Below are 19,566 nucleotides of genomic sequence, written 5' to 3'. Positions count from 1 at the left end.
TTCAGGGGTCCGAACTGGCATGGGCGTGACTGTGGACATTACACTTCATCCAGCGCATAAAGATGCCGTGACCCGGATTCGAACCGGGGTTGCTGCGGCCACAACGCAGAGTACTAACCACTATACGATCACGGCATTGTCAACGAGCCAGGTAGGAGTCGAACCTACAATCTTCTGATCCGTAGTCAGACGCGTTATCCATTGCGCCACTGGCCCTGCACCTGGCCCTGACTCTTTGCTAAGCCTTCACAAAGGGCATTCTAGCTGCAGAAGCCAATCGACACCATCTCAGCCATTCCAGAGATAAACGGCTAACTTTCTGCTGAATTTCTAATGGAAAGGAAAGTGCTCAGGCCTTCTCAGTTGCTGTCACATCACTGCTTATGGCTGCTCGATAGTTGTGAAAATGGCAAAGGCTAATAATGTTACAATCTCATTCTATGTGGCCCACAGGTGGTGTTGAAGGAAACCCCTCCACCTTATAGGACGGTTGTTTCACTTCCACATAGATGGCTGCCTACTTTCGTGCCTCTCGAAAAGCAGTGGTCCTCGCTGTCCAAAATGTACATCCCACTGGCCTTCAAAGAAAGACTTTTCACTCTCTGCTGTTACCTTCAAAGGCCACTGTTGTAGAGTTCGCATGGCCCCAAGTTTGTGTTACAGCGGGTGTAGCATGACATGGCAGGATACACCTTGGCCTGTTGACCAATCCTTTAGTGATCTGACTACGGCCTGCCACATTGTAATCGACCGACGCTAGGATAGTATCAAGGTATCCTATATCACAGAGTTGGTGCTGGTTGCAAGAAGCGGTCTTAGAGAGAGAGAGAGAGAGAGACTTCCTGCTCCTTGTGTACCTTCAGGGGTCCGAACTGGCATGGGCGTGACTGTGGACATTACACTTCATCCAGCGCATAAAGATGCCGTGACCCGGATTCGAACCGGGGTTGCTGCGGCCACAACGCAGAGTACTAACCACTATACGATCACGGCATTGTCAACGAGCCAGGTAGGAGTCGAACCTACAATCTTCTGATCCGTAGTCAGACGCGTTATCCATTGCGCCACTGGCCCTGCACCTGGCCCTGACTCTTTGCTAAGCCTTCACAAAGGGCATTCTAGCTGCAGAAGCCAATCGACACCATCTCAGCCATTCCAGAGATAAACGGCTAACTTTCTGCTGAATTTCTAATGGAAAGGAAAGTGCTCAGGCCTTCTCAGTTGCTGTCACATCACTGCTTATGGCTGCTCGATAGTTGTGAAAATGGCAAAGGCTAATAATGTTACAATCTCATTCTATGTGGCCCACAGGTGGTGTTGAAGGAAACCCCTCCACCTTATAGGACGGTTGTTTCACTTCCACATAGATGGCTGCCTACTTTCGTGCCTCTCGAAAAGCAGTGGTCCTCGCTGTCCAAAATGTACATCCCACTGGCCTTCAAAGAAAGACTTTTCACTCTCTGCTGTTACCTTCAAAGGCCACTGTTGTAGAGTTCGCATGGCCCCAAGTTTGTGTTACAGCGGGTGTAGCATGACATGGCAGGATACACCTTGGCCTGTTGACCAATCCTTTAGTGATCTGACTACGGCCTGCCACATTGTAATCGACCGACGCTAGGATAGTATCAAGGTATCCTATATCACAGAGTTGGTGCTGGTTGCAAGAAGCGGTCTTAGAGAGAGAGAGAGAGAGAGACTTCCTGCTCCTTGTGTACCTTCAGGGGTCCGAACTGGCATGGGCGTGACTGTGGACATTACACTTCATCCAGCGCATAAAGATGCCGTGACCCGGATTCGAACCGGGGTTGCTGCGGCCACAACGCAGAGTACTAACCACTATACGATCACGGCATTGTCAACGAGCCAGGTAGGAGTCGAACCTACAATCTTCTGATCCGTAGTCAGACGCGTTATCCATTGCGCCACTGGCCCTGCACCTGGCCCTGACTCTTTGCTAAGCCTTCACAAAGGGCATTCTAGCTGCAGAAGCCAATCGACACCATCTCAGCCATTCCAGAGATAAACGGCTAACTTTCTGCTGAATTTCTAATGGAAAGGAAAGTGCTCAGGCCTTCTCAGTTGCTGTCACATCACTGCTTATGGCTGCTCGATAGTTGTGAAAATGGCAAAGGCTAATAATGTTACAATCTCATTCTATGTGGCCCACAGGTGGTGTTGAAGGAAACCCCTCCACCTTATAGGACGGTTGTTTCACTTCCACATAGATGGCTGCCTACTTTCGTGCCTCTCGAAAAGCAGTGGTCCTCGCTGTCCAAAATGTACATCCCACTGGCCTTCAAAGAAAGACTTTTCACTCTCTGCTGTTACCTTCAAAGGCCACTGTTGTAGAGTTCGCATGGCCCCAAGTTTGTGTTACAGCGGGTGTAGCATGACATGGCAGGATACACCTTGGCCTGTTGACCAATCCTTTAGTGATCTGACTACGGCCTGCCACATTGTAATCGACCGACGCTAGGATAGTATCAAGGTATCCTATATCACAGAGTTGGTGCTGGTTGCAAGAAGCGGTCTTAGAGAGAGAGAGAGAGAGAGACTTCCTGCTCCTTGTGTACCTTCAGGGGTCCGAACTGGCATGGGCGTGACTGTGGACATTACACTTCATCCAGCGCATAAAGATGCCGTGACCCGGATTCGAACCGGGGTTGCTGCGGCCACAACGCAGAGTACTAACCACTATACGATCACGGCATTGTCAACGAGCCAGGTAGGAGTCGAACCTACAATCTTCTGATCCGTAGTCAGACGCGTTATCCATTGCGCCACTGGCCCTGCACCTGGCCCTGACTCTTTGCTAAGCCTTCACAAAGGGCATTCTAGCTGCAGAAGCCAATCGACACCATCTCAGCCATTCCAGAGATAAACGGCTAACTTTCTGCTGAATTTCTAATGGAAAGGAAAGTGCTCAGGCCTTCTCAGTTGCTGTCACATCACTGCTTATGGCTGCTCGATAGTTGTGAAAATGGCAAAGGCTAATAATGTTACAATCTCATTCTATGTGGCCCACAGGTGGTGTTGAAGGAAACCCCTCCACCTTATAGGACGGTTGTTTCACTTCCACATAGATGGCTGCCTACTTTCGTGCCTCTCGAAAAGCAGTGGTCCTCGCTGTCCAAAATGTACATCCCACTGGCCTTCAAAGAAAGACTTTTCACTCTCTGCTGTTACCTTCAAAGGCCACTGTTGTAGAGTTCGCATGGCCCCAAGTTTGTGTTACAGCGGGTGTAGCATGACATGGCAGGATACACCTTGGCCTGTTGACCAATCCTTTAGTGATCTGACTACGGCCTGCCACATTGTAATCGACCGACGCTAGGATAGTATCAAGGTATCCTATATCACAGAGTTGGTGCTGGTTGCAAGAAGCGGTCTTAGAGAGAGAGAGAGAGAGAGACTTCCTGCTCCTTGTGTACCTTCAGGGGTCCGAACTGGCATGGGCGTGACTGTGGACATTACACTTCATCCAGCGCATAAAGATGCCGTGACCCGGATTCGAACCGGGGTTGCTGCGGCCACAACGCAGAGTACTAACCACTATACGATCACGGCATTGTCAACGAGCCAGGTAGGAGTCGAACCTACAATCTTCTGATCCGTAGTCAGACGCGTTATCCATTGCGCCACTGGCCCTGCACCTGGCCCTGACTCTTTGCTAAGCCTTCACAAAGGGCATTCTAGCTGCAGAAGCCAATCGACACCATCTCAGCCATTCCAGAGATAAACGGCTAACTTTCTGCTGAATTTCTAATGGAAAGGAAAGTGCTCAGGCCTTCTCAGTTGCTGTCACATCACTGCTTATGGCTGCTCGATAGTTGTGAAAATGGCAAAGGCTAATAATGTTACAATCTCATTCTATGTGGCCCACAGGTGGTGTTGAAGGAAACCCCTCCACCTTATAGGACGGTTGTTTCACTTCCACATAGATGGCTGCCTACTTTCGTGCCTCTCGAAAAGCAGTGGTCCTCGCTGTCCAAAATGTACATCCCACTGGCCTTCAAAGAAAGACTTTTCACTCTCTGCTGTTACCTTCAAAGGCCACTGTTGTAGAGTTCGCATGGCCCCAAGTTTGTGTTACAGCGGGTGTAGCATGACATGGCAGGATACACCTTGGCCTGTTGACCAATCCTTTAGTGATCTGACTACGGCCTGCCACATTGTAATCGACCGACGCTAGGATAGTATCAAGGTATCCTATATCACAGAGTTGGTGCTGGTTGCAAGAAGCGGTCTTAGAGAGAGAGAGAGAGAGAGACTTCCTGCTCCTTGTGTACCTTCAGGGGTCCGAACTGGCATGGGCGTGACTGTGGACATTACACTTCATCCAGCGCATAAAGATGCCGTGACCCGGATTCGAACCGGGGTTGCTGCGGCCACAACGCAGAGTACTAACCACTATACGATCACGGCATTGTCAACGAGCCAGGTAGGAGTCGAACCTACAATCTTCTGATCCGTAGTCAGACGCGTTATCCATTGCGCCACTGGCCCTGCACCTGGCCCTGACTCTTTGCTAAGCCTTCACAAAGGGCATTCTAGCTGCAGAAGCCAATCGACACCATCTCAGCCATTCCAGAGATAAACGGCTAACTTTCTGCTGAATTTCTAATGGAAAGGAAAGTGCTCAGGCCTTCTCAGTTGCTGTCACATCACTGCTTATGGCTGCTCGATAGTTGTGAAAATGGCAAAGGCTAATAATGTTACAATCTCATTCTATGTGGCCCACAGGTGGTGTTGAAGGAAACCCCTCCACCTTATAGGACGGTTGTTTCACTTCCACATAGATGGCTGCCTACTTTCGTGCCTCTCGAAAAGCAGTGGTCCTCGCTGTCCAAAATGTACATCCCACTGGCCTTCAAAGAAAGACTTTTCACTCTCTGCTGTTACCTTCAAAGGCCACTGTTGTAGAGTTCGCATGGCCCCAAGTTTGTGTTACAGCGGGTGTAGCATGACATGGCAGGATACACCTTGGCCTGTTGACCAATCCTTTAGTGATCTGACTACGGCCTGCCACATTGTAATCGACCGACGCTAGGATAGTATCAAGGTATCCTATATCACAGAGTTGGTGCTGGTTGCAAGAAGCGGTCTTAGAGAGAGAGAGAGAGAGAGACTTCCTGCTCCTTGTGTACCTTCAGGGGTCCGAACTGGCATGGGCGTGACTGTGGACATTACACTTCATCCAGCGCATAAAGATGCCGTGACCCGGATTCGAACCGGGGTTGCTGCGGCCACAACGCAGAGTACTAACCACTATACGATCACGGCATTGTCAACGAGCCAGGTAGGAGTCGAACCTACAATCTTCTGATCCGTAGTCAGACGCGTTATCCATTGCGCCACTGGCCCTGCACCTGGCCCTGACTCTTTGCTAAGCCTTCACAAAGGGCATTCTAGCTGCAGAAGCCAATCGACACCATCTCAGCCATTCCAGAGATAAACGGCTAACTTTCTGCTGAATTTCTAATGGAAAGGAAAGTGCTCAGGCCTTCTCAGTTGCTGTCACATCACTGCTTATGGCTGCTCGATAGTTGTGAAAATGGCAAAGGCTAATAATGTTACAATCTCATTCTATGTGGCCCACAGGTGGTGTTGAAGGAAACCCCTCCACCTTATAGGACGGTTGTTTCACTTCCACATAGATGGCTGCCTACTTTCGTGCCTCTCGAAAAGCAGTGGTCCTCGCTGTCCAAAATGTACATCCCACTGGCCTTCAAAGAAAGACTTTTCACTCTCTGCTGTTACCTTCAAAGGCCACTGTTGTAGAGTTCGCATGGCCCCAAGTTTGTGTTACAGCGGGTGTAGCATGACATGGCAGGATACACCTTGGCCTGTTGACCAATCCTTTAGTGATCTGACTACGGCCTGCCACATTGTAATCGACCGACGCTAGGATAGTATCAAGGTATCCTATATCACAGAGTTGGTGCTGGTTGCAAGAAGCGGTCTTAGAGAGAGAGAGAGAGAGAGACTTCCTGCTCCTTGTGTACCTTCAGGGGTCCGAACTGGCATGGGCGTGACTGTGGACATTACACTTCATCCAGCGCATAAAGATGCCGTGACCCGGATTCGAACCGGGGTTGCTGCGGCCACAACGCAGAGTACTAACCACTATACGATCACGGCATTGTCAACGAGCCAGGTAGGAGTCGAACCTACAATCTTCTGATCCGTAGTCAGACGCGTTATCCATTGCGCCACTGGCCCTGCACCTGGCCCTGACTCTTTGCTAAGCCTTCACAAAGGGCATTCTAGCTGCAGAAGCCAATCGACACCATCTCAGCCATTCCAGAGATAAACGGCTAACTTTCTGCTGAATTTCTAATGGAAAGGAAAGTGCTCAGGCCTTCTCAGTTGCTGTCACATCACTGCTTATGGCTGCTCGATAGTTGTGAAAATGGCAAAGGCTAATAATGTTACAATCTCATTCTATGTGGCCCACAGGTGGTGTTGAAGGAAACCCCTCCACCTTATAGGACGGTTGTTTCACTTCCACATAGATGGCTGCCTACTTTCGTGCCTCTCGAAAAGCAGTGGTCCTCGCTGTCCAAAATGTACATCCCACTGGCCTTCAAAGAAAGACTTTTCACTCTCTGCTGTTACCTTCAAAGGCCACTGTTGTAGAGTTCGCATGGCCCCAAGTTTGTGTTACAGCGGGTGTAGCATGACATGGCAGGATACACCTTGGCCTGTTGACCAATCCTTTAGTGATCTGACTACGGCCTGCCACATTGTAATCGACCGACGCTAGGATAGTATCAAGGTATCCTATATCACAGAGTTGGTGCTGGTTGCAAGAAGCGGTCTTAGAGAGAGAGAGAGAGAGAGACTTCCTGCTCCTTGTGTACCTTCAGGGGTCCGAACTGGCATGGGCGTGACTGTGGACATTACACTTCATCCAGCGCATAAAGATGCCGTGACCCGGATTCGAACCGGGGTTGCTGCGGCCACAACGCAGAGTACTAACCACTATACGATCACGGCATTGTCAACGAGCCAGGTAGGAGTCGAACCTACAATCTTCTGATCCGTAGTCAGACGCGTTATCCATTGCGCCACTGGCCCTGCACCTGGCCCTGACTCTTTGCTAAGCCTTCACAAAGGGCATTCTAGCTGCAGAAGCCAATCGACACCATCTCAGCCATTCCAGAGATAAACGGCTAACTTTCTGCTGAATTTCTAATGGAAAGGAAAGTGCTCAGGCCTTCTCAGTTGCTGTCACATCACTGCTTATGGCTGCTCGATAGTTGTGAAAATGGCAAAGGCTAATAATGTTACAATCTCATTCTATGTGGCCCACAGGTGGTGTTGAAGGAAACCCCTCCACCTTATAGGACGGTTGTTTCACTTCCACATAGATGGCTGCCTACTTTCGTGCCTCTCGAAAAGCAGTGGTCCTCGCTGTCCAAAATGTACATCCCACTGGCCTTCAAAGAAAGACTTTTCACTCTCTGCTGTTACCTTCAAAGGCCACTGTTGTAGAGTTCGCATGGCCCCAAGTTTGTGTTACAGCGGGTGTAGCATGACATGGCAGGATACACCTTGGCCTGTTGACCAATCCTTTAGTGATCTGACTACGGCCTGCCACATTGTAATCGACCGACGCTAGGATAGTATCAAGGTATCCTATATCACAGAGTTGGTGCTGGTTGCAAGAAGCGGTCTTAGAGAGAGAGAGAGAGAGAGACTTCCTGCTCCTTGTGTACCTTCAGGGGTCCGAACTGGCATGGGCGTGACTGTGGACATTACACTTCATCCAGCGCATAAAGATGCCGTGACCCGGATTCGAACCGGGGTTGCTGCGGCCACAACGCAGAGTACTAACCACTATACGATCACGGCATTGTCAACGAGCCAGGTAGGAGTCGAACCTACAATCTTCTGATCCGTAGTCAGACGCGTTATCCATTGCGCCACTGGCCCTGCACCTGGCCCTGACTCTTTGCTAAGCCTTCACAAAGGGCATTCTAGCTGCAGAAGCCAATCGACACCATCTCAGCCATTCCAGAGATAAACGGCTAACTTTCTGCTGAATTTCTAATGGAAAGGAAAGTGCTCAGGCCTTCTCAGTTGCTGTCACATCACTGCTTATGGCTGCTCGATAGTTGTGAAAATGGCAAAGGCTAATAATGTTACAATCTCATTCTATGTGGCCCACAGGTGGTGTTGAAGGAAACCCCTCCACCTTATAGGACGGTTGTTTCACTTCCACATAGATGGCTGCCTACTTTCGTGCCTCTCGAAAAGCAGTGGTCCTCGCTGTCCAAAATGTACATCCCACTGGCCTTCAAAGAAAGACTTTTCACTCTCTGCTGTTACCTTCAAAGGCCACTGTTGTAGAGTTCGCATGGCCCCAAGTTTGTGTTACAGCGGGTGTAGCATGACATGGCAGGATACACCTTGGCCTGTTGACCAATCCTTTAGTGATCTGACTACGGCCTGCCACATTGTAATCGACCGACGCTAGGATAGTATCAAGGTATCCTATATCACAGAGTTGGTGCTGGTTGCAAGAAGCGGTCTTAGAGAGAGAGAGAGAGAGAGACTTCCTGCTCCTTGTGTACCTTCAGGGGTCCGAACTGGCATGGGCGTGACTGTGGACATTACACTTCATCCAGCGCATAAAGATGCCGTGACCCGGATTCGAACCGGGGTTGCTGCGGCCACAACGCAGAGTACTAACCACTATACGATCACGGCATTGTCAACGAGCCAGGTAGGAGTCGAACCTACAATCTTCTGATCCGTAGTCAGACGCGTTATCCATTGCGCCACTGGCCCTGCACCTGGCCCTGACTCTTTGCTAAGCCTTCACAAAGGGCATTCTAGCTGCAGAAGCCAATCGACACCATCTCAGCCATTCCAGAGATAAACGGCTAACTTTCTGCTGAATTTCTAATGGAAAGGAAAGTGCTCAGGCCTTCTCAGTTGCTGTCACATCACTGCTTATGGCTGCTCGATAGTTGTGAAAATGGCAAAGGCTAATAATGTTACAATCTCATTCTATGTGGCCCACAGGTGGTGTTGAAGGAAACCCCTCCACCTTATAGGACGGTTGTTTCACTTCCACATAGATGGCTGCCTACTTTCGTGCCTCTCGAAAAGCAGTGGTCCTCGCTGTCCAAAATGTACATCCCACTGGCCTTCAAAGAAAGACTTTTCACTCTCTGCTGTTACCTTCAAAGGCCACTGTTGTAGAGTTCGCATGGCCCCAAGTTTGTGTTACAGCGGGTGTAGCATGACATGGCAGGATACACCTTGGCCTGTTGACCAATCCTTTAGTGATCTGACTACGGCCTGCCACATTGTAATCGACCGACGCTAGGATAGTATCAAGGTATCCTATATCACAGAGTTGGTGCTGGTTGCAAGAAGCGGTCTTAGAGAGAGAGAGAGAGAGAGACTTCCTGCTCCTTGTGTACCTTCAGGGGTCCGAACTGGCATGGGCGTGACTGTGGACATTACACTTCATCCAGCGCATAAAGATGCCGTGACCCGGATTCGAACCGGGGTTGCTGCGGCCACAACGCAGAGTACTAACCACTATACGATCACGGCATTGTCAACGAGCCAGGTAGGAGTCGAACCTACAATCTTCTGATCCGTAGTCAGACGCGTTATCCATTGCGCCACTGGCCCTGCACCTGGCCCTGACTCTTTGCTAAGCCTTCACAAAGGGCATTCTAGCTGCAGAAGCCAATCGACACCATCTCAGCCATTCCAGAGATAAACGGCTAACTTTCTGCTGAATTTCTAATGGAAAGGAAAGTGCTCAGGCCTTCTCAGTTGCTGTCACATCACTGCTTATGGCTGCTCGATAGTTGTGAAAATGGCAAAGGCTAATAATGTTACAATCTCATTCTATGTGGCCCACAGGTGGTGTTGAAGGAAACCCCTCCACCTTATAGGACGGTTGTTTCACTTCCACATAGATGGCTGCCTACTTTCGTGCCTCTCGAAAAGCAGTGGTCCTCGCTGTCCAAAATGTACATCCCACTGGCCTTCAAAGAAAGACTTTTCACTCTCTGCTGTTACCTTCAAAGGCCACTGTTGTAGAGTTCGCATGGCCCCAAGTTTGTGTTACAGCGGGTGTAGCATGACATGGCAGGATACACCTTGGCCTGTTGACCAATCCTTTAGTGATCTGACTACGGCCTGCCACATTGTAATCGACCGACGCTAGGATAGTATCAAGGTATCCTATATCACAGAGTTGGTGCTGGTTGCAAGAAGCGGTCTTAGAGAGAGAGAGAGAGAGAGACTTCCTGCTCCTTGTGTACCTTCAGGGGTCCGAACTGGCATGGGCGTGACTGTGGACATTACACTTCATCCAGCGCATAAAGATGCCGTGACCCGGATTCGAACCGGGGTTGCTGCGGCCACAACGCAGAGTACTAACCACTATACGATCACGGCATTGTCAACGAGCCAGGTAGGAGTCGAACCTACAATCTTCTGATCCGTAGTCAGACGCGTTATCCATTGCGCCACTGGCCCTGCACCTGGCCCTGACTCTTTGCTAAGCCTTCACAAAGGGCATTCTAGCTGCAGAAGCCAATCGACACCATCTCAGCCATTCCAGAGATAAACGGCTAACTTTCTGCTGAATTTCTAATGGAAAGGAAAGTGCTCAGGCCTTCTCAGTTGCTGTCACATCACTGCTTATGGCTGCTCGATAGTTGTGAAAATGGCAAAGGCTAATAATGTTACAATCTCATTCTATGTGGCCCACAGGTGGTGTTGAAGGAAACCCCTCCACCTTATAGGACGGTTGTTTCACTTCCACATAGATGGCTGCCTACTTTCGTGCCTCTCGAAAAGCAGTGGTCCTCGCTGTCCAAAATGTACATCCCACTGGCCTTCAAAGAAAGACTTTTCACTCTCTGCTGTTACCTTCAAAGGCCACTGTTGTAGAGTTCGCATGGCCCCAAGTTTGTGTTACAGCGGGTGTAGCATGACATGGCAGGATACACCTTGGCCTGTTGACCAATCCTTTAGTGATCTGACTACGGCCTGCCACATTGTAATCGACCGACGCTAGGATAGTATCAAGGTATCCTATATCACAGAGTTGGTGCTGGTTGCAAGAAGCGGTCTTAGAGAGAGAGAGAGAGAGAGACTTCCTGCTCCTTGTGTACCTTCAGGGGTCCGAACTGGCATGGGCGTGACTGTGGACATTACACTTCATCCAGCGCATAAAGATGCCGTGACCCGGATTCGAACCGGGGTTGCTGCGGCCACAACGCAGAGTACTAACCACTATACGATCACGGCATTGTCAACGAGCCAGGTAGGAGTCGAACCTACAATCTTCTGATCCGTAGTCAGACGCGTTATCCATTGCGCCACTGGCCCTGCACCTGGCCCTGACTCTTTGCTAAGCCTTCACAAAGGGCATTCTAGCTGCAGAAGCCAATCGACACCATCTCAGCCATTCCAGAGATAAACGGCTAACTTTCTGCTGAATTTCTAATGGAAAGGAAAGTGCTCAGGCCTTCTCAGTTGCTGTCACATCACTGCTTATGGCTGCTCGATAGTTGTGAAAATGGCAAAGGCTAATAATGTTACAATCTCATTCTATGTGGCCCACAGGTGGTGTTGAAGGAAACCCCTCCACCTTATAGGACGGTTGTTTCACTTCCACATAGATGGCTGCCTACTTTCGTGCCTCTCGAAAAGCAGTGGTCCTCGCTGTCCAAAATGTACATCCCACTGGCCTTCAAAGAAAGACTTTTCACTCTCTGCTGTTACCTTCAAAGGCCACTGTTGTAGAGTTCGCATGGCCCCAAGTTTGTGTTACAGCGGGTGTAGCATGACATGGCAGGATACACCTTGGCCTGTTGACCAATCCTTTAGTGATCTGACTACGGCCTGCCACATTGTAATCGACCGACGCTAGGATAGTATCAAGGTATCCTATATCACAGAGTTGGTGCTGGTTGCAAGAAGCGGTCTTAGAGAGAGAGAGAGAGAGAGAGACTTCCTGCTCCTTGTGTACCTTCAGGGGTCCGAACTGGCATGGGCGTGACTGTGGACATTACACTTCATCCAGCGCATAAAGATGCCGTGACCCGGATTCGAACCGGGGTTGCTGCGGCCACAACGCAGAGTACTAACCACTATACGATCACGGCATTGTCAACGAGCCAGGTAGGAGTCGAACCTACAATCTTCTGATCCGTAGTCAGACGCGTTATCCATTGCGCCACTGGCCCTGCACCTGGCCCTGACTCTTTGCTAAGCCTTCACAAAGGGCATTCTAGCTGCAGAAGCCAATCGACACCATCTCAGCCATTCCAGAGATAAACGGCTAACTTTCTGCTGAATTTCTAATGGAAAGGAAAGTGCTCAGGCCTTCTCAGTTGCTGTCACATCACTGCTTATGGCTGCTCGATAGTTGTGAAAATGGCAAAGGCTAATAATGTTACAATCTCATTCTATGTGGCCCACAGGTGGTGTTGAAGGAAACCCCTCCACCTTATAGGACGGTTGTTTCACTTCCACATAGATGGCTGCCTACTTTCGTGCCTCTCGAAAAGCAGTGGTCCTCGCTGTCCAAAATGTACATCCCACTGGCCTTCAAAGAAAGACTTTTCACTCTCTGCTGTTACCTTCAAAGGCCACTGTTGTAGAGTTCGCATGGCCCCAAGTTTGTGTTACAGCGGGTGTAGCATGACATGGCAGGATACACCTTGGCCTGTTGACCAATCCTTTAGTGATCTGACTACGGCCTGCCACATTGTAATCGACCGACGCTAGGATAGTATCAAGGTATCCTATATCACAGAGTTGGTGCTGGTTGCAAGAAGCGGTCTTAGAGAGAGAGAGAGAGAGAGACTTCCTGCTCCTTGTGTACCTTCAGGGGTCCGAACTGGCATGGGCGTGACTGTGGACATTACACTTCATCCAGCGCATAAAGATGCCGTGACCCGGATTCGAACCGGGGTTGCTGCGGCCACAACGCAGAGTACTAACCACTATACGATCACGGCATTGTCAACGAGCCAGGTAGGAGTCGAACCTACAATCTTCTGATCCGTAGTCAGACGCGTTATCCATTGCGCCACTGGCCCTGCACCTGGCCCTGACTCTTTGCTAAGCCTTCACAAAGGGCATTCTAGCTGCAGAAGCCAATCGACACCATCTCAGCCATTCCAGAGATAAACGGCTAACTTTCTGCTGAATTTCTAATGGAAAGGAAAGTGCTCAGGCCTTCTCAGTTGCTGTCACATCACTGCTTATGGCTGCTCGATAGTTGTGAAAATGGCAAAGGCTAATAATGTTACAATCTCATTCTATGTGGCCCACAGGTGGTGTTGAAGGAAACCCCTCCACCTTATAGGACGGTTGTTTCACTTCCACATAGATGGCTGCCTACTTTCGTGCCTCTCGAAAAGCAGTGGTCCTCGCTGTCCAAAATGTACATCCCACTGGCCTTCAAAGAAAGACTTTTCACTCTCTGCTGTTACCTTCAAAGGCCACTGTTGTAGAGTTCGCATGGCCCCAAGTTTGTGTTACAGCGGGTGTAGCATGACATGGCAGGATACACCTTGGCCTGTTGACCAATCCTTTAGTGATCTGACTACGGCCTGCCACATTGTAATCGACCGACGCTAGGATAGTATCAAGGTATCCTATATCACAGAGTTGGTGCTGGTTGCAAGAAGCGGTCTTAGAGAGAGAGAGAGAGAGAGACTTCCTGCTCCTTGTGTACCTTCAGGGGTCCGAACTGGCATGGGCGTGACTGTGGACATTACACTTCATCCAGCGCATAAAGATGCCGTGACCCGGATTCGAACCGGGGTTGCTGCGGCCACAACGCAGAGTACTAACCACTATACGATCACGGCATTGTCAACGAGCCAGGTAGGAGTCGAACCTACAATCTTCTGATCCGTAGTCAGACGCGTTATCCATTGCGCCACTGGCCCTGCACCTGGCCCTGACTCTTTGCTAAGCCTTCACAAAGGGCATTCTAGCTGCAGAAGCCAATCGACACCATCTCAGCCATTCCAGAGATAAACGGCTAACTTTCTGCTGAATTTCTAATGGAAAGGAAAGTGCTCAGGCCTTCTCAGTTGCTGTCACATCACTGCTTATGGCTGCTCGATAGTTGTGAAAATGGCAAAGGCTAATAATGTTACAATCTCATTCTATGTGGCCCACAGGTGGTGTTGAAGGAAACCCCTCCACCTTATAGGACGGTTGTTTCACTTCCACATAGATGGCTGCCTACTTTCGTGCCTCTCGAAAAGCAGTGGTCCTCGCTGTCCAAAATGTACATCCCACTGGCCTTCAAAGAAAGACTTTTCACTCTCTGCTGTTACCTTCAAAGGCCACTGTTGTAGAGTTCGCATGGCCCCAAGTTTGTGTTACAGCGGGTGTAGCATGACATGGCAGGATACACCTTGGCCTGTTGACCAATCCTTTAGTGATCTGACTACGGCCTGCCACATTGTAATCGACCGACGCTAGGATAGTATCAAGGTATCCTATATCACAGAGTTGGTGCTGGTTGCAAGAAGCGGTCTTAGAGAGAGAGAGAGAGAGAGACTTCCTGCTCCTTGTGTACCTTCAGGGGTCCGAACTGGCATGGGCGTGACTGTGGACATTACACTTCATCCAGCGCATAAAGATGCCGTGACCCGGATTCGAACCGGGGTTGCTGCGGCCACAACGCAGAGTACTAACCACTATACGATCACGGCATTGTCAACGAGCCAGGTAGGAGTCGAACCTACAATCTTCTGATCCGTAGTCAGACGCGTTATCCATTGCGCCACTGGCCCTGCACCTGGCCCTGACTCTTTGCTAAGCCTTCACAAAGGGCATTCTAGCTGCAGAAGCCAATCGACACCATCTCAGCCATTCCAGAGATAAACGGCTAACTTTCTGCTGAATTTCTAATGGAAAGGAAAGTGCTCAGGCCTTCTCAGTTGCTGTCACATCACTGCTTATGGCTGCTCGATAGTTGTGAAAATGGCAAAGGCTAATAATGTTACAATCTCATTCTATGTGGCCCACAGGTGGTGTTGAAGGAAACCCCTCCACCTTATAGGACGGTTGTTTCACTTCCACATAGATGGCTGCCTACTTTCGTGCCTCTCGAAAAGCAGTGGTCCTCGCTGTCCAAAATGTACATCCCACTGGCCTTCAAAGAAAGACTTTTCACTCTCTGCTGTTACCTTCAAAGGCCACTGTTGTAGAGTTCGCATGGCCCCAAGTTTGTGTTACAGCGGGTGTAGCATGACATGGCAGGATACACCTTGGCCTGTTGACCAATCCTTTAGTGATCTGACTACGGCCTGCCACATTGTAATCGACCGACGCTAGGATAGTATCAAGGTATCCTATATCACAGAGTTGGTGCTGGTTGCAAGAAGCGGTCTTAGAGAGAGAGAGAGAGAGAGACTTCCTGCTCCTTGTGTACCTTCAGGGGTCCGAACTGGCATGGGCGTGACTGTGGACATTACACTTCATCCAGCGCATAAAGATGCCGTGACCCGGATTCGAACCGGGGTTGCTGCGGCCACAACGCAGAGTACTAACCACTATACGATCACGGCATTGTCAACGAGCCAGGTAGGAGTCGAACCTACAATCTTCTGATCCGTAGTCAGACGCGTTATCCATTGCGCCACTGGCCCTGCACCTGGCCCTGACTCTTTGCTAAGCCTTCACAAAGGGCATTCTAGCTGCAGAAGCCAATCGACACCATCTCAGCCATTCCAGAGATAAACGGCTAACTTTCTGCTGAATTTCTAATGGAAAGGAAAGTGCTCAGGCCTTCTCAGTTGCTGTCACATCACTGCTTATGGCTGCTCGATAGTTGTGAAAATGGCAAAGGCTAATAATGTTACAATCTCATTCTATGTGGCCCACAGGTGGTGTTGAAGGAAACCCCTCCACCTTATAGGACGGTTGTTTCACTTCCACATAGATGGCTGCCTACTTTCGTGCCTCTCGAAAAGCAGTGGTCCTCGCTGTCCAAAATGTACATCCCACTGGCCTTCAAAGAAAGACTTTTCACTCTCTGCTGTTACCTTCAAAGGCCACTGTTGTAGAGTTCGCATGGCCCCAAGTTTGTGTTACAGCGGGTGTAGCATGACATGGCAGGATACACCTTGGCCTGTTGACCAATCCTTTAGTGATCTGACTACGGCCTGCCACATTGTAATCGACCGACGCTAGGATAGTATCAAGGTATCCTATATCACAGAGTTGGTGCTGGTTGCAAGAAGCGGTCTTAGAGAGAGAGAGAGAGAGAGACTTCCTGCTCCTTGTGTACCTTCAGGGGTCCGAACTGGCATGGGCGTGACTGTGGACATTACACTTCATCCAGCGCATAAAGATGCCGTGACCCGGATTCGAACCGGGGTTGCTGCGGCCACAACGCAGAGTACTAACCACTATACGATCACGGCATTGTCAACGAGCCAGGTAGGAGTCGAACCTACAATCTTCTGATCCGTAGTCAGACGCGTTATCCATTGCGCCACTGGCCCTGCACCTGGCCCTGACTCTTTGCTAAGCCTTCACAAAGGGCATTCTAGCTGCAGAAGCCAATCGACACCATCTCAGCCATTCCAGAGATAAACGGCTAACTTTCTGCTGAATTTCTAATGGAAAGGAAAGTGCTCAGGCCTTCTCAGTTGCTGTCACATCACTGCTTATGGCTGCTCGATAGTTGTGAAAATGGCAAAGGCTAATAATGTTACAATCTCATTCTATGTGGCCCACAGGTGGTGTTGAAGGAAACCCCTCCACCTTATAGGACGGTTGTTTCACTTCCACATAGATGGCTGCCTACTTTCGTGCCTCTCGAAAAGCAGTGGTCCTCGCTGTCCAAAATGTACATCCCACTGGCCTTCAAAGAAAGACTTTTCACTCTCTGCTGTTACCTTCAAAGGCCACTGTTGTAGAGTTCGCATGGCCCCAAGTTTGTGTTACAGCGGGTGTAGCATGACATGGCAGGATACACCTTGGCCTGTTGACCAATCCTTTAGTGATCTGACTACGGCCTGCCACATTGTAATCGACCGACGCTAGGATAGTATCAAGGTATCCTATATCACAGAGTTGGTGCTGGTTGCAAGAAGCGGTCTTAGAGAGAGAGAGAGAGAGAGAGACTTCCTGCTCCTTGTGTACCTTCAGGGGTCCGAACTGGCATGGGCGTGACTGTGGACATTACACTTCATCCAGCGCATAAAGATGCCGTGACCCGGATTCGAACCGGGGTTGCTGCGGCCACAACGCAGAGTACTAACCACTATACGATCACGGCATTGTCAACGAGCCAGGTAGGAGTCGAACCTACAATCTTCTGATCCGTAGTCAGACGCGTTATCCATTGCGCCACTGGCCCTGCACCTGGCCCTGACTCTTTGCTAAGCCTTCACAAAGGGCATTCTAGCTGCAGAAGCCAATCGACACCATCTCAGCCATTCCAGAGATAAACGGCTAACTTTCTGCTGAATTTCTAATGGAAAGGAAAGTGCTCAGGCCTTCTCAGTTGCTGTCACATCACTGCTTATGGCTGCTCGATAGTTGTGAAAATGGCAAAGGCTAATAATGTTACAATCTCATTCTATGTGGCCCACAGGTGGTGTTGAAGGAAACCCCTCCACCTTATAGGACGGTTGTTTCACTTCCACATAGATGGCTGCCTACTTTCGTGCCTCTCGAAAAGCAGTGGTCCTCGCTGTCCAAAATGTACATCCCACTGGCCTTCAAAGAAAGACTTTTCACTCTCTGCTGTTACCTTCAAAGGCCACTGTTGTAGAGTTCGCATGGCCCCAAGTTTGTGTTACAGCGGGTGTAGCATGACATGGCAGGATACACCTTGGCCTGTTGACCAATCCTTTAGTGATCTGACTACGGCCTGCCACATTGTAATCGACCGACGCTAGGATAGTATCAAGGTATCCTATATCACAGAGTTGGTGCTGGTTGCAAGAAGCGGTCTTAGAGAGAGAGAGAGAGAGAGACTTCCTGCTCCTTGTGTACCTTCAGGGGTCCGAACTGGCATGGGCGTGACTGTGGACATTACACTTCATCCAGCGCATAAAGATGCCGTGACCCGGATTCGAACCGGGGTTGCTGCGGCCACAACGCAGAGTACTAACCACTATACGATCACGGCATTGTCAACGAGCCAGGTAGGAGTCGAACCTACAATCTTCTGATCCGTAGTCAGACGCGTTATCCCATTGCGCCACTGGCCCTGCACCTGGCCCTGACTCTTTGCTAAGCCTTCACAAAGGGCATTCTAGCTGCAGAAGCCAATCGACACCATCTCAGCCATTCCAGAGATAAACGGCTAACTTTCTGCTGAATTTCTAATGGAAAGGAAAGTGCTCAGGCCTTCTCAGTTGCTGTCACATCACTGCTTATGGCTGCTCGATAGTTGTGAAAATGGCAAAGGCTAATAATGTTACAATCTCATTCTATGTGGCCCACAGGTGGTGTTGAAGGAAACCCCTCCACCTTATAGGACGGTTGTTTCACTTCCACATAGATGGCTGCCTACTTTCGTGCCTCTCGAAAAGCAGTGGTCCTCGCTGTCCAAAATGTACATCCCACTGGCCTTCAAAGAAAGACTTTTCACTCTCTGCTGTTACCTTCAAAGGCCACTGTTGTAGAGTTCGCATGGCCCCAAGTTTGTTGTTACAGCGGGTGTAGCATGACATGGCAGGATACACCTGGCCTGTTGACCAATCCTTTAGTGATCTGACTACGGCCTGCCACATTGTAATCGACCGACGCTAGGATAGTATCAAGGTATCCTATATCACAGAGTTGGTGCTGGTTGCAAGAAGCGGTCTTAGAGAGAGAGAGAGAGAGAGAGACTTCCTGCTCCTTGTGTACCTTCAGGGGTCCGAACTGGCATGGGCGTGACTGTGGACATTACACTTCATCCAGCGCATAAAGATGCCGTGACCCGGATTCGAACCGGGGTTGCTGCGGCCACAACGCAGAGTACTAACCACTATACGATCACGGCATTGTCAACGAGCCAGGTAGGAGTCGAACCTACAATCTTCTGATCCGTAGTCAGACGCGTTATCCATTGCGCCACTGGCCCTGCACCTGGCCCTGACTCTTTGCTAAGCCTTCACAAAGGGCATTCTAGCTGCAGAAGCCAATCGACACCATCTCAGCCATTCCAGAGATAAACGGCTAACTTTCTGCTGAATTTCTAATGGAAAGGAAAGTGCTCAGGCCTTCTCAGTTGCTGTCACATCACTGCTTATGGCTGCTCGATAGTTGTGAAAATGGCAAAGGCTAATAATGTTACAATCTCATTCTATGTGGCCCACAGGTGGTGTTGAAGGAAACCCCTCCACCTTATAGGACGGTTGTTTCACTTCCACATAGATGGCTGCCTACTTTCGTGCCTCTCGAAAAGCAGTGGTCCTCGCTGTCCAAAATGTACATCCCACTGGCCTTCAAAGAAAGACTTTTCACTCTCTGCTGTTTACCTTCAAAGGCCACTGTTGTAGAGTTCGCATGGCCCCAAGTTTGTGTTACAGCGGGTGTAGCATGACATGG

At 49.8% G+C, this 19,566-nt stretch overlaps 45 non-coding genes across 45 annotated transcripts; all 45 read right to left on the bottom strand.

Moving 5' to 3' along the window:
• Positions 1–63: 63 nt before the first annotated feature.
• On the bottom strand, positions 64–135 carry TRNAH-GUG (transfer RNA histidin (anticodon GUG)). Its single transcript has one exon. It is a non-coding gene; the product is annotated as a tRNA-His (tRNA).
• An 8-nt stretch (positions 136–143) lies between these two features.
• TRNAR-ACG (transfer RNA arginine (anticodon ACG)) lies at positions 144–216 on the bottom strand. The gene has a single exon. It is a non-coding gene; the product is annotated as a tRNA-Arg (tRNA).
• Positions 217–921: 705 nt separating this feature from the next.
• TRNAH-GUG (transfer RNA histidin (anticodon GUG)) lies at positions 922–993 on the bottom strand. The gene has a single exon. It is a non-coding gene; the product is annotated as a tRNA-His (tRNA).
• Positions 994–1,001: 8 nt separating this feature from the next.
• Positions 1,002–1,074, bottom strand: TRNAR-ACG (transfer RNA arginine (anticodon ACG)). Its single transcript has one exon. It is a non-coding gene; the product is annotated as a tRNA-Arg (tRNA).
• A 705-nt stretch (positions 1,075–1,779) lies between these two features.
• On the bottom strand, positions 1,780–1,851 carry TRNAH-GUG (transfer RNA histidin (anticodon GUG)). The gene has a single exon. It is a non-coding gene; the product is annotated as a tRNA-His (tRNA).
• An 8-nt stretch (positions 1,852–1,859) lies between these two features.
• On the bottom strand, positions 1,860–1,932 carry TRNAR-ACG (transfer RNA arginine (anticodon ACG)). The gene has a single exon. It is a non-coding gene; the product is annotated as a tRNA-Arg (tRNA).
• Positions 1,933–2,637: 705 nt separating this feature from the next.
• On the bottom strand, positions 2,638–2,709 carry TRNAH-GUG (transfer RNA histidin (anticodon GUG)). Its single transcript has one exon. It is a non-coding gene; the product is annotated as a tRNA-His (tRNA).
• An 8-nt stretch (positions 2,710–2,717) lies between these two features.
• TRNAR-ACG (transfer RNA arginine (anticodon ACG)) lies at positions 2,718–2,790 on the bottom strand. The gene has a single exon. It is a non-coding gene; the product is annotated as a tRNA-Arg (tRNA).
• A 705-nt stretch (positions 2,791–3,495) lies between these two features.
• Positions 3,496–3,567, bottom strand: TRNAH-GUG (transfer RNA histidin (anticodon GUG)). The gene has a single exon. It is a non-coding gene; the product is annotated as a tRNA-His (tRNA).
• An 8-nt stretch (positions 3,568–3,575) lies between these two features.
• TRNAR-ACG (transfer RNA arginine (anticodon ACG)) lies at positions 3,576–3,648 on the bottom strand. The gene has a single exon. It is a non-coding gene; the product is annotated as a tRNA-Arg (tRNA).
• A 705-nt stretch (positions 3,649–4,353) lies between these two features.
• On the bottom strand, positions 4,354–4,425 carry TRNAH-GUG (transfer RNA histidin (anticodon GUG)). Its single transcript has one exon. It is a non-coding gene; the product is annotated as a tRNA-His (tRNA).
• An 8-nt stretch (positions 4,426–4,433) lies between these two features.
• Positions 4,434–4,506, bottom strand: TRNAR-ACG (transfer RNA arginine (anticodon ACG)). The gene has a single exon. It is a non-coding gene; the product is annotated as a tRNA-Arg (tRNA).
• A 705-nt stretch (positions 4,507–5,211) lies between these two features.
• Positions 5,212–5,283, bottom strand: TRNAH-GUG (transfer RNA histidin (anticodon GUG)). The gene has a single exon. It is a non-coding gene; the product is annotated as a tRNA-His (tRNA).
• An 8-nt stretch (positions 5,284–5,291) lies between these two features.
• TRNAR-ACG (transfer RNA arginine (anticodon ACG)) lies at positions 5,292–5,364 on the bottom strand. The gene has a single exon. It is a non-coding gene; the product is annotated as a tRNA-Arg (tRNA).
• A 705-nt stretch (positions 5,365–6,069) lies between these two features.
• TRNAH-GUG (transfer RNA histidin (anticodon GUG)) lies at positions 6,070–6,141 on the bottom strand. The gene has a single exon. It is a non-coding gene; the product is annotated as a tRNA-His (tRNA).
• Positions 6,142–6,149: 8 nt separating this feature from the next.
• Positions 6,150–6,222, bottom strand: TRNAR-ACG (transfer RNA arginine (anticodon ACG)). Its single transcript has one exon. It is a non-coding gene; the product is annotated as a tRNA-Arg (tRNA).
• A 705-nt stretch (positions 6,223–6,927) lies between these two features.
• On the bottom strand, positions 6,928–6,999 carry TRNAH-GUG (transfer RNA histidin (anticodon GUG)). The gene has a single exon. It is a non-coding gene; the product is annotated as a tRNA-His (tRNA).
• Positions 7,000–7,007: 8 nt separating this feature from the next.
• TRNAR-ACG (transfer RNA arginine (anticodon ACG)) lies at positions 7,008–7,080 on the bottom strand. Its single transcript has one exon. It is a non-coding gene; the product is annotated as a tRNA-Arg (tRNA).
• Positions 7,081–7,785: 705 nt separating this feature from the next.
• Positions 7,786–7,857, bottom strand: TRNAH-GUG (transfer RNA histidin (anticodon GUG)). Its single transcript has one exon. It is a non-coding gene; the product is annotated as a tRNA-His (tRNA).
• Positions 7,858–7,865: 8 nt separating this feature from the next.
• TRNAR-ACG (transfer RNA arginine (anticodon ACG)) lies at positions 7,866–7,938 on the bottom strand. The gene has a single exon. It is a non-coding gene; the product is annotated as a tRNA-Arg (tRNA).
• A 705-nt stretch (positions 7,939–8,643) lies between these two features.
• TRNAH-GUG (transfer RNA histidin (anticodon GUG)) lies at positions 8,644–8,715 on the bottom strand. The gene has a single exon. It is a non-coding gene; the product is annotated as a tRNA-His (tRNA).
• An 8-nt stretch (positions 8,716–8,723) lies between these two features.
• On the bottom strand, positions 8,724–8,796 carry TRNAR-ACG (transfer RNA arginine (anticodon ACG)). The gene has a single exon. It is a non-coding gene; the product is annotated as a tRNA-Arg (tRNA).
• Positions 8,797–9,501: 705 nt separating this feature from the next.
• Positions 9,502–9,573, bottom strand: TRNAH-GUG (transfer RNA histidin (anticodon GUG)). The gene has a single exon. It is a non-coding gene; the product is annotated as a tRNA-His (tRNA).
• Positions 9,574–9,581: 8 nt separating this feature from the next.
• Positions 9,582–9,654, bottom strand: TRNAR-ACG (transfer RNA arginine (anticodon ACG)). Its single transcript has one exon. It is a non-coding gene; the product is annotated as a tRNA-Arg (tRNA).
• A 705-nt stretch (positions 9,655–10,359) lies between these two features.
• TRNAH-GUG (transfer RNA histidin (anticodon GUG)) lies at positions 10,360–10,431 on the bottom strand. Its single transcript has one exon. It is a non-coding gene; the product is annotated as a tRNA-His (tRNA).
• An 8-nt stretch (positions 10,432–10,439) lies between these two features.
• TRNAR-ACG (transfer RNA arginine (anticodon ACG)) lies at positions 10,440–10,512 on the bottom strand. The gene has a single exon. It is a non-coding gene; the product is annotated as a tRNA-Arg (tRNA).
• Positions 10,513–11,217: 705 nt separating this feature from the next.
• Positions 11,218–11,289, bottom strand: TRNAH-GUG (transfer RNA histidin (anticodon GUG)). The gene has a single exon. It is a non-coding gene; the product is annotated as a tRNA-His (tRNA).
• An 8-nt stretch (positions 11,290–11,297) lies between these two features.
• On the bottom strand, positions 11,298–11,370 carry TRNAR-ACG (transfer RNA arginine (anticodon ACG)). The gene has a single exon. It is a non-coding gene; the product is annotated as a tRNA-Arg (tRNA).
• Positions 11,371–12,077: 707 nt separating this feature from the next.
• TRNAH-GUG (transfer RNA histidin (anticodon GUG)) lies at positions 12,078–12,149 on the bottom strand. The gene has a single exon. It is a non-coding gene; the product is annotated as a tRNA-His (tRNA).
• Positions 12,150–12,157: 8 nt separating this feature from the next.
• Positions 12,158–12,230, bottom strand: TRNAR-ACG (transfer RNA arginine (anticodon ACG)). The gene has a single exon. It is a non-coding gene; the product is annotated as a tRNA-Arg (tRNA).
• Positions 12,231–12,935: 705 nt separating this feature from the next.
• Positions 12,936–13,007, bottom strand: TRNAH-GUG (transfer RNA histidin (anticodon GUG)). Its single transcript has one exon. It is a non-coding gene; the product is annotated as a tRNA-His (tRNA).
• Positions 13,008–13,015: 8 nt separating this feature from the next.
• Positions 13,016–13,088, bottom strand: TRNAR-ACG (transfer RNA arginine (anticodon ACG)). Its single transcript has one exon. It is a non-coding gene; the product is annotated as a tRNA-Arg (tRNA).
• Positions 13,089–13,793: 705 nt separating this feature from the next.
• TRNAH-GUG (transfer RNA histidin (anticodon GUG)) lies at positions 13,794–13,865 on the bottom strand. The gene has a single exon. It is a non-coding gene; the product is annotated as a tRNA-His (tRNA).
• Positions 13,866–13,873: 8 nt separating this feature from the next.
• On the bottom strand, positions 13,874–13,946 carry TRNAR-ACG (transfer RNA arginine (anticodon ACG)). Its single transcript has one exon. It is a non-coding gene; the product is annotated as a tRNA-Arg (tRNA).
• Positions 13,947–14,651: 705 nt separating this feature from the next.
• Positions 14,652–14,723, bottom strand: TRNAH-GUG (transfer RNA histidin (anticodon GUG)). Its single transcript has one exon. It is a non-coding gene; the product is annotated as a tRNA-His (tRNA).
• An 8-nt stretch (positions 14,724–14,731) lies between these two features.
• TRNAR-ACG (transfer RNA arginine (anticodon ACG)) lies at positions 14,732–14,804 on the bottom strand. Its single transcript has one exon. It is a non-coding gene; the product is annotated as a tRNA-Arg (tRNA).
• Positions 14,805–15,509: 705 nt separating this feature from the next.
• Positions 15,510–15,581, bottom strand: TRNAH-GUG (transfer RNA histidin (anticodon GUG)). The gene has a single exon. It is a non-coding gene; the product is annotated as a tRNA-His (tRNA).
• Positions 15,582–15,589: 8 nt separating this feature from the next.
• Positions 15,590–15,662, bottom strand: TRNAR-ACG (transfer RNA arginine (anticodon ACG)). Its single transcript has one exon. It is a non-coding gene; the product is annotated as a tRNA-Arg (tRNA).
• Positions 15,663–16,367: 705 nt separating this feature from the next.
• On the bottom strand, positions 16,368–16,439 carry TRNAH-GUG (transfer RNA histidin (anticodon GUG)). Its single transcript has one exon. It is a non-coding gene; the product is annotated as a tRNA-His (tRNA).
• Positions 16,440–16,447: 8 nt separating this feature from the next.
• On the bottom strand, positions 16,448–16,520 carry TRNAR-ACG (transfer RNA arginine (anticodon ACG)). The gene has a single exon. It is a non-coding gene; the product is annotated as a tRNA-Arg (tRNA).
• Positions 16,521–17,227: 707 nt separating this feature from the next.
• On the bottom strand, positions 17,228–17,299 carry TRNAH-GUG (transfer RNA histidin (anticodon GUG)). Its single transcript has one exon. It is a non-coding gene; the product is annotated as a tRNA-His (tRNA).
• An 8-nt stretch (positions 17,300–17,307) lies between these two features.
• Positions 17,308–17,380, bottom strand: TRNAR-ACG (transfer RNA arginine (anticodon ACG)). Its single transcript has one exon. It is a non-coding gene; the product is annotated as a tRNA-Arg (tRNA).
• Positions 17,381–18,085: 705 nt separating this feature from the next.
• Positions 18,086–18,157, bottom strand: TRNAH-GUG (transfer RNA histidin (anticodon GUG)). Its single transcript has one exon. It is a non-coding gene; the product is annotated as a tRNA-His (tRNA).
• A 789-nt stretch (positions 18,158–18,946) lies between these two features.
• On the bottom strand, positions 18,947–19,018 carry TRNAH-GUG (transfer RNA histidin (anticodon GUG)). Its single transcript has one exon. It is a non-coding gene; the product is annotated as a tRNA-His (tRNA).
• An 8-nt stretch (positions 19,019–19,026) lies between these two features.
• TRNAR-ACG (transfer RNA arginine (anticodon ACG)) lies at positions 19,027–19,099 on the bottom strand. The gene has a single exon. It is a non-coding gene; the product is annotated as a tRNA-Arg (tRNA).
• Between the last annotated feature and the right edge of the window lie 467 nt (positions 19,100–19,566).

The sequence above is a fragment of the Lithobates pipiens genome, unplaced genomic scaffold (assembly GCF_037356315.1).
Source record: "Lithobates pipiens isolate NorthernLeopardFrog02 unplaced genomic scaffold, aLitPip1_a1.2 Scaffold_8, whole genome shotgun sequence".
Lineage (NCBI taxonomy): Eukaryota > Metazoa > Chordata > Amphibia > Anura > Ranidae > Lithobates > Lithobates pipiens.
The sequence above is the reverse complement of the archived record's forward strand: the minus strand, read 5'-3'. Positions and strand labels throughout refer to the sequence as shown.